Source organism: Octopus bimaculoides, chromosome 1 (assembly GCF_046866305.1).
Source record: "Octopus bimaculoides isolate indiv1 chromosome 1, ASM4686630v1, whole genome shotgun sequence".
Classification (NCBI taxonomy): domain Eukaryota; kingdom Metazoa; phylum Mollusca; class Cephalopoda; order Octopoda; family Octopodidae; genus Octopus; species Octopus bimaculoides.
The window spans coordinates 137,037,076-137,045,870 of NC_142928.1; the positions used below are offsets into that span (position 1 = coordinate 137,037,076).

The window sequence follows — 8,795 nt, forward strand, 5'->3', positions numbered from 1 at the left end:
CTTTCAACTGGTAGTAGCACTTGCATTTGCAAGTTGTTTGCCGAAAAAAAAAAAAAATCCTTCGAAAATTCCCCTTGAACCTTTTCAGAAGTTTGGCTCTAAGAAGACTCGAACACGTATTTCCCCTTTATCAGATGGAGTGCTCTGACTAAATAATTTATAGAACCAATCATGTTTAAGATAGTGAAAATCTATAAATGTAGCCTGGCAAGTGATTTGATCTGAAACCGTGTGTTGATACTAAAGTAATTACAGCGTGGAAGACATATATTAGCCATTCCAAAACACACAAACACTATTAACTTCATTTAAACATTTATTGTTTGGTGTCAGAATTTCCGTATGTATTGCAGTGGAACGGACCGTGTCAATGACCAGGTCGTTGTTGATGTTACGAAAATTTCGACACCAAATGATAAATACTTAAGTGAATTTAACAGCTTTTCTGTGTTTTCGAATGGCTAATATGTGTCTTCCACGTTGTAATTGCTATAAATATATCTATTGTTCATAACAAGGTAAATTATTTATTAGATTTGGTATACGTTAGGTAGTTTGTAACACGGAAAACTTATCGGTACTTCGATCACCAACGCATACAGGGATATTGTAATAACGATTCTTTATATAAAGAGATTTTCACAGTATGACAAAATCCGGTAACAATATAAATTGGGGATATTACGTTGTAACAAGCTGGCAGTATCGTTAGCATGCCGGGCAAAATGCTTAGCAGCACTTCGTCTGTCTTCATGTTCTGAGTTCAAATTCTGCCGAGGTCGTCTTTGCCTTTCATCCTTTCAGGGTCGATAAAATAAATACCACTTAAACACTGGAGCACTGTAATCGACTTACTCCTTCCCCCCAAATTTCAGGCCCTGTGCCTATAGTAGAAAGTAACTTTCTGAGCATCTCTCCAAATGTGGCTATAATAAAGATTTGAACACTCGTCCACCAGTTTACTAGATCGGTGTTCTAACCAACTAAGCCAAGGAGACAAATGATTGTAACAAAACAATTCATATTGTTTTATTGGTTGGGCGGCTATTCTCAGCATTTGTGAATGTTTTATTCGCGGTTTTCTATATCAGAAGCGACAAATTCTCATCTAGGTATGTGGCTGGATGCAAGTACACATCATGGAGGAGGCCCAACAAAGCTGAAATGCATCTGGCGTTCTCTATGGCTGCTGTTGGGGCGTTTTTGATCTCCCTCTGCTATTTGGATGGCTGGTAGTCTCTCGTAGTCCGAGAAAAGATGTTGTGCAATTTCTTGTTGAACAACCCGCGCAAATGATTTATTTACAATGATCAAATGTTTGTGTTGTACATTGGCTCATTCCCTCTATCAAATCGACGTTGCCTGAACAGGTGCACGGTGTAACACACATCAGGTATCGAAGTGATGGCAGAGCAATGTGAGATGAAGTACTTTGCTCAAGAACACAACGCACTACTTGACTGAGGAATTGAAACCACGATTACACGATTGTGAGTGCAACACCTTAACCACTACGCCATGCACCTTCGATCTATCCGATATTTATTGTTTTTAACACAGCACGTCCTTAAGAGACGTTATTATATGGACGAATGCCGCAATAACTGGTTTCTCAAAGAATGCATATACATTACGTATGATACATAGATGGCTATGAAAAATTATTTATTACCCGAAATATCCACCAGTTATGGATGGATCTCGGTCAGAATTTCCAAGCGATGAGTTTTCAGTTATTCTTTCAACTGTATTGCTAAACTTACTGAATTAGCCTGTAAGTGACAGAGCATTTCACAGACATGCGTACCCTCAAAGTAACCTTAGGTGGAACAAACGTGACCCTGTGTGATAAAGCTGGAACCTTGAACTACAGTTACAATCCTTCCCACAAGCTTCTACCCAAACCTCACTCTACTAAGTTTCACTGACAAGACGTATCGACTTGAGACTATAGAAAATGACATTTTCCCGAGATGCAGGCAGTGGTTTTGAATCCAGGACCTCGTGATTGTGGAGCTATCGGATCGAGAAATGATTTTGTTGAGAAAAGTTTATAGGTTCAAAGTTATTTCGTGTTAAAGTTGTCGTATTTCAGTAATTTCAACCAATCAATGACGTGTATTCAGTTGAATAAAATTACTGCCGTTGTTTGCCAACAACAACTTCCGGTGGTGTATATTTCGTTTGTCACTGTTATTTATGACATATTTCATCTCAGTTACGTTTGTATGAGTAAACGAGTGTATCTGAAGCATGTTTAGTTCATGGCACCACCACAATCGTTCGTGCATTTCTACTGCTTTTAGTTTTTTTGTTCTGTTTTTCAGCTACTATTTTCGGAAAGACATTTTTCAACCTCCCCCTTCCATTTCTTCATTTTTCACATTTTTCCGTAACTCTATCCCTAAAACCGCAACCCTAACCCTAACCTTAAAACCCTAACCCTAACACCCTAACCCTAACTCTAATATCCTATCCCTAACCCTAACTCTGACCTTAAAACTCTAACTCTAACTCTAACCCTAACTCTACAACCCGAACCCTAACCCTAAAACCCCAACCCAAACGAAATATACACCGCCGATAGTTATTGTTGACAAACAACGGCAGTAATTTTATTCAGCTGACTACAAGTCATTGATTGGTTGAAATTACCGAAATACGACAACTTTAACACGAAATATCTTTGAAAATATAAACTTTTCTCAACAGTACTAAAAGTAAAAGATGTTTTATATGACACATTCTACCAGTGTCCGAAGTTTAAAAGTGTTTAGTTACAAAAAATTAATTTCTCGATGTGCCGTTCAAAGGGAAAAGATCCGAGCTATCTTCTTAACCGTTCGCTATACTGCACCTAGAGATATGGATAACATTAGTAAATTATTGTTATTTATACAGAACACAGGCGAAAACAAGGGTATTGTTATTACCGTTTTTATATTAAAGAATGTTTCAATAAGAGTATCGGATATACTCTCTGTCTAGACTGGATATACTATAATTGATGGCTATTTCTTCAGTAGCTTCTTTGATTCTAATGACTCGAGACATCTCACTCTTTCACACACACACACAAGCTTATTATGTATATAACACGCTCTGTGTATGTGTGTGTATACACACATACACATATATATGAATGTATATATAGATACATATATAAAGCTTGCTCTCTCTCTCTCTCTCTCGTCTGCCTCTCTCTGTCGCTTCCTTTCTTTATCTATCTATCTATCTATTTATGCAATTGAAAAATTAATGTTATTTAAATACTACTCAGAACACTTTGCAAGATTCTTTTGACGTTACAAATATCAAATTATGTATTTTGTTGTTGTGAAGACAGAAAAGACGTGTGCTATAATGTAACAATAAAAGTATCCAGGAAATCTACAAAGAGACATCTGTAAATAATGATAGAGTGATTTTCTATTGAATGACAAATTCTAATACTCCTATTAAAAAGAATTCTTTAAAAATAAGAGTCGCTATTACGTTTCTTTTGTATCTTGTATAGTATTAAAAACGCATTAACTTTCAAATGTTACATATATCTCACAAGTATCTTATGTAATAAAAATCTATAATATATTTTCTTTGAACAACAGAATAATATGTCTATATTTTTTAATAGATTGGCGTCTGTTACGAAGTGTCTTTATCGGTCAATAAAATTCATAAAATACAAGTTTGTGTACGATGAAAAGAGGTGTGTTCTCTGTGAATATCTGCAATATGTAATGCTTCGTGTGAAGGCTCTTCTTTATAGCAGCTTATCCAGTAAAATTTACAATAAAATCGCCATGATTTATGTATGATATTGCGTGCAGTTTAGTTCGTAATCTTTTCTTTTCTAGTAATTGTTTGAGCTGACAGTAGACCATTAGATATATCAGTTAATAAATAATCTACGTTATACCTAATTTTAAACATTAGAACAGTGATATATTTTATAGAGGCCTTCAGCTGAAAATGGTCGTCTCCATTGCACAATTTATTTGGACTAGTCCGAATGTACTATTGAACATGCTCTAAGTGAATTTTTGTATGGTATTTAAAATCTTTGTGTAAAAGTCAAGCTGCCAAAGAAATTTTAACATTATTTTGAAAAATATAAACAATTTTTAATTCAGTTTTTTTGGAGGCGTATAAAATAATACGTATGTCAATAATTTAAATTCACTTGGAGTAAATCTTCTTAACGGCTTTGGTGTGAATTTTATACATGATAATAACGATCTTGGCAAATACAGCGTGTAAAGTTCATTCTAGCAATTCGGAAAGCAAAACGGTTAACTTTACTTTGTCATTTAATACATGATGTCAAAATTTATGTCACTCCGTTTGCAACCAAGTCATTGATATAATTCCACAGTTTCTGTGTGTTTTTTGAATGGCTAAAATGAGTCTTCCACGTTATCATTTCTTGCGTTTCAACACACGGTCTAAGATCAAATCACTTGCCAGACAAGTACAACTCCGAAATAGCAATATTTTCCTTGTGTGTGAAGGCGCGTAGCTTAGTGGTTAGGATATTCGGCTCACGATCATAAGGTGATGAGTTCGATACCCGGTGGCGCGTTGTGTTCTTGAGCAAGACATTTTATTTCACGTAGTTCCAGTGCATTCCACTCAGCTAGCAAACATGAGGGATCTTTTCCCTTTCAACGGCAGATCGAAAAATTAACTGTTTGTAACTAAACACTTTAAAACTTCGGACACTGGTAGAATGTGTCATATAAAACATCTTTTACTCTTAGTGTCACTCTTTCTCTTTTACTCTTTTACTTGTTTAAGTCTTTTGACTGTGGCCATGCTGGAGCACCGCCTTTAGTCGAGCAAATCGACCCCAGGACTTATTCTTTGTAAGCCTAGTACTTATTGTATCGGTCTCTTTTGCCGAAGCACTAAGTTACGGGGACGTAAACACACCAGCATCGCTTGTCAAGCGATGAGGGGGGGGGGGCAAACACAGACACACAAACACAGACACACAAACACACACACACACACACACACACACACACACATATGTATATATACGATGGGCTTCTTTCAGTTTCCGTCTACCAAATCCACTCACAAGGCTTTGGTCGGCCCGAGGCTAAAGTAGAAGACACTTGCTCAAGAAGCCACGCAGTGGGACTGAACCCGGAACCATGTGGTTGGTAAATGTTTATATTTTCAAAGTTATTTCGTGTTAAAGTTGTCGTCATTGATTGGTTGAAATTACCGAAATACGACAACTTTAACATGAAATAACTTTGAAAATATAAACTTTTCTCAACAACACTAAGAGTAAAAGATGTTTTATAAGACACATTCTATCAGTGTTCGAAGTTTGAAAGTGTTTAGTTGCAAAAAATTAATTTTTCGATCTGCCGTTGAAAAGGAAAAGATCCAACATGAATAGTATCTAGGGCGGCAAACCGGCAAAATAATTAACGGCATTTCGAATGCAAAGACGGACGAAATCAATGGAAAATATTGGTTTCAAATTTTGACACAAGGCCAGAAATTTCAGGAAAGGGGATTAAGATAATTACATCGAACCCAGTGCTAAACTGGTACTTATTTTATCGACCTAGAAAAGAATGAATGGTAAAGTCGACCTTAGCGGAATATGAATTGAGAACGTAAAGATGGACGAAATGCCGCTAAGTACTTAGCCCGGTGTGCTAACAGTTCTGCCAGCTCACCGCTGGTGATATCAATTGTCCTATTATAAACCACACAACTCCGATCGACTCAACTGTCTTCACATTAAATTATAGCGGATCTTTAACGCAATTTTCAGGCAGAATCAGCGTGATACAGAGTGTAACAAGGTTGAACCAGCTGAATCACAAGTATAATTTGTCTGATTGGCTTTCACGCAGTTTCTGTTTACTTTTTTTGGATCCTTTTGAAATTTCTTCCTACGGTCAAATTTAGTTTTCCTTGGAAACAGACAACTGTGACTTCCAGTATGTCGGCAAAAAAGGCTTCCGGTTGGCTAAAATTACATAACTTTAGCCCTTTTCCTGCCCTGCGTATCATTTGTAATACTCTGGACATATTTCACTCGTGTCCATACATCTTATCTGGTGCACATTCGCATTGGTTTTCAACCACTAGAGTAACTTGGGAGTTATGAAAGGAAAGCGTTATATTACACATGACGTATGAAACGATGGCTAACTAAAAGACTAAAAACAAACATAGACATTTAGGACAAACTTATGAAGCGCAAGGGGTTAAAAGTTTGTTACTTTTTTATTTCATGTTTTATCTTTTACCTGTTTCGTTCATTAGACTGCGGCCATACTAGATCGAACGAATCACCCACTGTACAATTTTTTAATAGCCTTGTACTTATCCTATCGGTATCTTTTGTCGAACTGCTAAGTTATGAAGGCGTACAGACATCAACATCGGTTGTCAAGTAGTGGTGGGGGAGAAACACAGACAAAAAGATACACACACATATATATGAGGCACTTCTGTCAGTTTCCGTCTCCCAAATCCACTCACAAGCCAGCGTTTTTTATCAATTTCTCGAGAAAATAAATCTAATTTTCATCATCAGCATTGCAAGACTACATTGAAAATTCGAAATAAATTTTTTAAAATCCCTCTATTTCACTCAAAAGTCAGATAAACTTGCCCGAAATGCCAGGTAATGGGACTGAACGCAGCGTCTCACAATTGCTATGCCAACCTCTTAACCACACGGCCATGCCTGCCTGCCTTTCATTCTTTATAGCGACGTTGACCTTTGAAACCTGTCATGAAAGGTTAAATAAATTCTGAAAGTGTTCACTCATTAAACTGCCTGATGTCGCTGAAGATTCTCCCCTCGACAAAATAAAGTCATTATCATGCAAAAACTTCCGTTATCAAGCTTCTTTTCTTTATCTTTGCGCATAGTTTAGATAAAAAAATCATTTAAAGTCAATAGTAAAACGTATGCAGATGCCGCTGGCTCCATAGCTCAGTTGGTTAGAGCGCCAGTCTAGTAAACTGGAGGTCGAGGGTTCGAATCCCCCTGGAGCCTGTTTTTTTGCTGTCAGTTGATCGTATGTTATTTAAATACTTTTTTCGTATACATTTTGTGTTTATTTTTTAGCAAACGTTCTCGTTTGCGAACCAATGAGGGTAGATAATTTCTATGCAGTTAGCTTGAAAAAGCAGCCAAATCTCACTCAAATACCAACCGGCTGTCTTAAGAATGAACAAATAGTATGTATGTAGAACTCATTTCCTTGCACATAGGGGATGCATTTGACAAAATCTTTTCAATCAGAGTTAATCCGGGGCTGAACAATAGCAACAACAACATCAGAAAACAACTACTGCAGCGTTAGCAACAATAACAACTGTTAAACAGCTTTAGGTCTTTTGTAGATTGTAATAATTTCTGGCAATTTTCTATTTTTTTGTCATTTTTTTACAAAACATTTTGTTTCAGTCATTGGACTGCGGCCAAGATGGGGCACCGTTTTGAAATGTTTAATTGAACAAATCTACACCAGTACTTATTTATACAATCTGTTACTAAATTTATCGGTCTTTTTCGCCGAACAGCTAATTTACAGGGACGTAAACAGACCAACACTGGCTGTCAAACGGTAGTGAGGGACAATCGCAAAGACACACACGCACGTACACACACACACACATATGTACATATACTTTTTTCCTACCAAATAACTGTCAACAAAAACTGGTTTCCAAGAGATTCGAACCCTTGACCTCCAGTTTACTACACTGGCGCGCTAACCAACTGAGATATGGAGCCAGTTAGAAGCGATAAGGTTTTATTTACTAACTTTAAATTATATTTTAATCTGGACTGTGAAGTTAGAAGCGCAAAGATTATGTAAAGAAAGGTTTCGGTACAATAATAATTAGAGAACAGTGGTGGCGTCTTTTTACTCTTTTACTTGTTTCAGTCATTTGACTGCGGCCATGCTGGAGCACCGCCTTTAGTCGAGAAAAACTTTTAACAGACCAGCACCTGCTTAAGGGACTGTCTGTACTTGTGTGCAGAACAAATATAGCAAAGAAGGTAACTTAAAGAATAACTTTGTTTCATTTTTCTCGCAGATATTGATACCATTTACCGGGATATATATCAACGAAACATATTCACACATGTATATGCATATACATATGCATGTATGCATACGTGTGTGTGCTTATATATATGTATGTATATACAAACATACATACGCACACATATATGTATCATATGGGCAGACATATGTGTGTGAGACGGTCTTCCACACATTTTTGTCTTCGAAAATTCTCTTAAAAGGCATTGATTGGCACAGGACTATAATAAAATATCCTCCTCATATACAGGTACACAAGGTGCTGCGCAATGCGATTGAACCTGAAACCACGTGGTAGTACGCTACAGAAAAGTAATTATATAAATACGGTCGACTTCCAGCAGAGGAGAAAGAAGAAAAAAAAGGCAGGCTTCAAAGGGATTCGGACCCTTGACTTCCAGTTTACTAGACTGGCGCTCTAACCAACTGAGCTATGGAACCAGACACTTGTTGGGGCCTTTTACTTCCGAAGTTCAATTATATTTTTTTCTTTCTAGACTACAAAGTAGCAAGCACGAAAGTTACTTAGCGCTAGTTACAGATTTTCAACAGACCAGTTCCTGACGGTATGATTGACAAGGGAGTATCTCTAATTTTGTGCAGAACAAACATAGCAAGAAACTTCGTTCAAAGAGCATCAGTGTTTGAATTTTCTCGCTGATTTTTTTACATCGTTTACCGATATATATTCTTTTATTC

General features: G+C 36.9%; 2 non-coding genes across 2 annotated transcripts; one reads left to right on the top strand and one right to left on the bottom strand.

Annotated features, from left to right (window-relative positions):
- The first annotated feature begins 6,962 nt into the window (after positions 1-6,962).
- On the top strand, positions 6,963-7,036 carry Trnat-agu (transfer RNA threonine (anticodon AGU)). The gene has a single exon. It is a non-coding gene; the product is annotated as a tRNA-Thr (tRNA).
- Positions 7,037-8,463: 1,427 nt separating this feature from the next.
- Trnat-agu (transfer RNA threonine (anticodon AGU)) lies at positions 8,464-8,537 on the bottom strand. The gene has a single exon. It is a non-coding gene; the product is annotated as a tRNA-Thr (tRNA).
- Positions 8,538-8,795: the final 258 nt, after the last annotated feature.